Source organism: Marmota flaviventris, chromosome 8 (assembly GCF_047511675.1).
Source record: "Marmota flaviventris isolate mMarFla1 chromosome 8, mMarFla1.hap1, whole genome shotgun sequence".
Taxonomy (NCBI): domain Eukaryota; kingdom Metazoa; phylum Chordata; class Mammalia; order Rodentia; family Sciuridae; genus Marmota; species Marmota flaviventris.
Window position 1 is genome coordinate 5,052,034 of NC_092505.1, and position 5,864 is coordinate 5,057,897.

General features: G+C 42.8%; 1 pseudogene; it reads left to right on the forward strand.

Moving 5' to 3' along the window:
• The first annotated feature begins 2,450 nt into the window (after positions 1–2,450).
• On the forward strand, positions 2,451–3,311 carry LOC114087670 (large ribosomal subunit protein uL23-like; annotated as a pseudogene).
• The last annotated feature ends 2,553 nt before the right edge of the window (positions 3,312–5,864 follow it).

Below are 5,864 nucleotides of genomic sequence, written 5' to 3' on the forward strand. Positions count from 1 at the left end.
GACAGTAAACCTAAGAAATCTGGAATAGCTTTACTTATGCACAATCCAGATATAGACAATACTACAGAGACAAAGAGGCATACACCAAACATAAAAGAGCCAGTCCATCAGGAAGCCATAAAAACCATAAATATTAATATGCCAAACAACAGGGCTTTAAAATACATGAAGTATAAATTGACAGGATTAAAGGGAGAAACAAAAAATGCACAATCAGAGTCAGGGATCTTAACACCCTCTCGTCAATTGTAGAACAACAGTGTAAAACTCCAAACTGTCTTTCCCCGCCTAGGAAATTTTAGCCTTTTCAGATGTATTAGAACAACTGATAGAGTTGGCCCAATTCCTCTGCTGCGTTGATCCACAGCATCCCGGCCGTCTTCCCTTAGTGTTCCCTTTCCTCATTTCTACTGGCTTAAGTGTTTTCCCAGCTCTGCCCCAGCCTTGTGAACATAAATGTTCTGGAAGGCTTTTCTATCCCAGTGTTCACCTCCTGTTCAAAATGGTCATCATTAAACTAATCCTGCATCCCAATCAAATATGGTCCCCACCGAGAGGCTTCACCTGCCCACCCCAATTGAGATGAGCCCTCCAGGGCACCTACATCCCCTTTCGTTTCTGCTTTTCTGCAGTCCAAAAAACGACATCCTCAGTGTGAGTATCCTGATCTCACAGATCCCCTTCCAAAATTCTTGTATTTTTCTATTATTTCTTTTCATTTATAGAAGTAGTCTTGACATCGGCAAAGTACTAAATTCACTTGGGAGCTCCCTATGGGAGGTTTTCTCCTAATTGACCTTGGATGTGGCATTTCCTAATTCTAACAGCTGCCCAGTGCTTCTAGGGTGCAGCCAGGTGGAGGCTAGCTGCCAGGATCTACCCTCCTCCCTGCTCCTCATGAGTGAGGTCAACTCCCAAGGGCTGCTCTGCCCAGCAACAGGCACCTCTGTTGACCACTGCTGGGACCAACGGCAGGATGGAGGGGGATCGAGAGGGTTCCACCTCCAGGCTGCTCCAGATCAGTGCCCAGGCCCCTCCTGCAGCTGGGACGCACCTCCTGAGGGCCTACCGAACCCTCAGCACCACTCTGCCTTTGCCAGTGTCAAGGAGGACTCATCTCAGTTGAGGTGAGCAGTTGAAGCCTCTTGTTCTTCTGGAACTCCTACTAGTCACACAGCAGGTCCTGCACCTGACTTGCAGACTCTGGCCTTTCACCATGATTCATCTCTCCTTGCTTTATGTCAAGTTGGATGTACTTCTCCTTCTGTTCTTCTTGGGCCATAACATGGGCCTTAAGGGCATCTGTGGTCTATTGCTCATCTACTATGGTTCAAATTAACAAATTCCAGAACACATTTTTGTTCAAATCCATCTCTCTGACGGGTCTCACCCAGCGTTCACCGTTGTCTCCTGCTTCTGCCATTTGCACTGTCAGTCCAAGACATCTGAACGCTCTGGTCAGCATGGCTTCCTTTAGGTGCCTGGGAATCACTGCACTTATTTAGATATTTTGCCATTTGTCAAAACTGCTTTCGACAGGAGATCAATAATCATAACATAAATTAATATTGAAACTTTTAATCACAGATCACTTTGGGCCATAAATCACATTGCCTCAAAATATCACTGTGTCCTTCTCATCAGACGGAGATGTGACCTCAGAGAGGGATTTGAAAGCTCTTGTGAGTGATAATGGTTCAGCTGTTGGGAACATTATTAGGGCTTCGTGAGGTGGCTCCATGGGGACAGCACTTGCTGGAACATAAAAATGCTGAGACTGAGCCGTCACCCCACCAGCATCCTGTAAATGCCATGCTTCAACATTGCTATGACTGCTTATCTCTGCCAGCGAGGGGAATCTAATTACACACAGACCTGGATGCTTTCCACTGCCATCTTGACAATGTTCCCCTGGTAAAATAACACAGGAAGACACCCCTCCCAGCACCGCTCTCCTAATATCAGACACCCGTGGTACAATTATCAGTCATAGTTACTCATTTTAAATGTTAACCAGGTCACAGGTCTTCTTCTTTAATTTGAATCTAGCATATCTCAGGATGGTGCTTTTCATTTGGGGAGCCCATTACCTACTTTTATTTTTTAATACACAGACATTCAGAGCCTGCTCCAGCCACACTGCATCTCATTACAACCTATTCCTTCCAAATGCTTGGTATCTTTGTGACTCATTATGTCTCTGAGTAATTTGATATTTCCTTTGAGTTCATTCATTCTTAAGAAACTAGATACAGTGTTTGTGTGTTCTTTGAAAATAGGATCAATGATTAGGTTCATAACTCATTTTTCTAAAACTTTTTTGGATTGACATCGTTGTTTTGCTTTACATGCCACAGAGACAACAAAATTTTCTCATCTAGAGCATTATTCTTTTCTAACTCTAAAGTCTTTTCCTTTTAAAAACCATCAGTAATAGCCTTTTCACCAAGATGGCGCCGAAAGCTAAGAAGGAAGCTCCTGCCCCTCCTAAAGCTGAAGCCAAAGCAAAACCTTTGAAAGCCAAGAAAGCAGTGTTGAAGGGTGTCCACAGTCATAAAAAGAAGAAGATCCGCACGTCACCTACCTTCCGGCGACCCAAGACATTGCGGCTCCGGAGGCAGCCCAAATATCCTCGGAAGAGCGCCCCCAGGGGAAACAAGCTTGACCACTGTGCCATCATCAAATTCCCCTTGACCACTGAGTCAGCCATGAAGAAGACTGAAGACAACAACACACTTGTGTTTATTGTGGATGTCAAGGCCAACAAACACCAGATCGAACAAGCTGTAAAGAAGCTCTATGACAAAGGGAGAGAGAAGGGAAATTGCATGGAAATGGAAGGAGACCCTTATTGTTATACAAAATTACATGTAAGAGGAAGTGAGGGGAAAGGGAAAAAAAACAAGGGGTAGAAATGAATTACAGTAGATGGGGTAGAGAGAGAAGATGGGAGGGGAGGGGAGGGGAGGGGGGATAGTAGAGGATAGGAAGGGCAGCAGAATACAACAGACACTAGTATGGCAGTATGTAAAAAAGTGGATGTGTAACCGATGTGATTCTGCAATCTGTATACGGGGTAAAAATGGGAGTTCATAATCCACTTGAATCAAATGTATAAAATACGATATGTCAAGAGCTTTGTAATGTTTTGAACAACTAATAATAATAAATAAATAAAAGAAGCTCTATGACATTGATGTGGCCAAGGTTAACACCCTGATCAGGCCTAATGGAGAGAAAAAGGCATATATGTTCGACTGGCTCCTGATTATGATGCATTGGACGTCGCCAACAAAATTGGTATCATCTAAACAAAGTCCAGCTGTTTAATTCTAAATATAATTTCTTTTTTCCAACAAAAATAAATAAATAAATAAAAATTAAAAAATAAAAATCATCAGTAATAAATAAACCACACCCTTTTTAAGTCTTTTATCATCTAAGATGTTTTCCTTAGCTTGTTTTACTTGGATACTTCCCTGGAAGTTTTCTGTGATTGGCTACAGGTGCAAAAGTTTCCTCTCCCAGGAAGAACAACAGCTCAGAGCCTCGAAGGAAAGGATTAGGTGGCAGGTACCTTGGATACAGGTTTGTGAGGGCATCACATAAAGAACGTGGGGACCACACCAGAGGAAGCGTGACAAGCCCAGCACACTAAGAGCAGATGGGCCCCTGAGACCACTACCCCAAGACCCTGGGGAATAAGAATCAGTCACTCAGGACTAAATGAAGCAGTGACAAGTGAGAGGAGTTTTTGTTTGGAATATTGCTGGTGTTATTTTAATGATCAATTTTCTGGATATGTAAATCAAAATGAAACATATGACATCTTATTCTCCCTGCCGAACCCTATGGAATTCAAAATTTTTTATTGACTCTACTTGTCGAATTGGAATACATTTTACTTTTTGTGGCAGTACAGTTATTTGCATAGCTTTAATAGGAATCTGTTTTCCTGTTTGCCAGGGCATAACTCAAAACCCTGCTTATGCAACCAAGGCTCTGCCTGAAATAGCATATCAAGAAGGGTGTTCATTTGATCAGCTGTGAACAGACGCTTTTAAAGAATGGAGGTAGACTTTATGGAGCAAACACTAGCTTACAAAGCTTCCTGGGAAGCCTTGCCTGGTACTTGACCTGGGGCAGCCTGCTGGAGACAAGGAGATTTTTCTAAAAGCAATAATGCTGCTTACAACACTTTGTATCATTTTCTAGATATGTGTTTCTGCATAATTGTCAGGAGTTCCTCCATGTGGCCTGGCAAGATGACTTACCCTCACTGATTCTTCTCTACAGTGTGGTTTATGACAATATGACACTGGGACAAGCCATAGCATCTCCAAGTGTCCGCCTTTCCAAGGGTACCTGAAGTACCTTCCCAAGTGAACACCTGTAACCCTGAGCCACGCTAACAGCAGCAAGTTCAGCACAGGCTGCGCTGTGATCAGAGGGATATCTACAGACAAGTCACCTCTGCCCCTATGCTTCATGATCCTCCTCTGAGGAAAGAAGAATCTGGACTAGACAGCCTCTGAGGTCCCTCTAGGCTGGGTTTTATCCTTTGGCCACCCCTTTCTTCCCTGTGAAGAGAATTCCATGAAATACCACGACTCCAAGTACAAATCAGGATGGGAGCAAAGACTGAGATTACTGCAATAACATGGAACCAGGAAGCAGAGGCCATCATGTTAACTGAAATAAGCCAGGCACCGAAAGTCAATGCCTGGTGATCTTACGCAGGAGAAATTTTTTAAAGTAGGTCTCATAGAAATTGAGAGTAGAACAATGGTTTCCAGATGCTGGGGAAAGGAGGAGTGAGGGGAGAGATGGTCTGGGTTGACCAATGGGAACTTAGTTACAGTCAAGACAGGAGCAGGAAGTCCTGGGGTGCTGCTCACGGGAGGCTGGCTGTAGATAGTGATAACACACAGCACATTTCAAAAAGCCCCAAGAAGGGAGTTTGAACGTTCTCATCATAAAGAAATGACACATATGTTTAGCCTGATCTAAACATTACACGATGTATACATGTACTGAAATATCACAGGGGCTGGGGCTGGGGCTCAGTGGTAGAGCACTTGGCTCGCATGTGTGAGGCCCTGGGTTCAATCTTCAGCACCACATAAAAATAAATAAAGATATATGCGTCCATTTACAACTTAAAAAAAAAGATTTGAAAAAACAGAAATATCACAGGGTATCCCATTAAAAATTGTCAGAGGAAAAAAAAAAAGATATTAAAAGAAAATGGGGGGTGAGGCTAGGGCTATAGCTCAGTGGTAGAGTGCTTGCCTAGCACATGTGAGGCCCTGAGTTCGATCCTCAGCCCCCATACAAATGAATAAATAGAAAAAAGTTATTTTTAAAAAATGGGGTGTATAACCAGAGATAGGAAAAATTGTGCTCTATATGTTTAATATGAATGGTAATGCATTCTGCTGACATATATAATAAATTAAATTTTTTAAAAGTACTTTCCGGAAAGAAAAAAAAGAAAATGGGATAAGATGAATCATAGCAGAGAATGAAATAGATATGCATGTATTAGCATGGATAGGTCTCAAAACACAGCCTGTTTTTTTAAAAAGGCAAGTTGCAATAAAACTGTCCTACCAACAACTTGAAGAATGGTGCTTAACAGCTCTGGAGTGTTTCACTGACTTGGTTTGTCAATCTTTGCCTCCAGTCTCAGAGTTGAGCCCTTGCTCTGAGTTGTCAACTGCACGTGGCTCTGAGGGTATAAACTCGGTCCCATATCCTGTGTATTTCTCTAACAACGTCTATACTGCTTGAGTCGTAGGCTCTGCAAAACACAAACCACTCTGCACTGAGCTGTGTGAACAGAAGTTTGGGGAGTGGAAGGC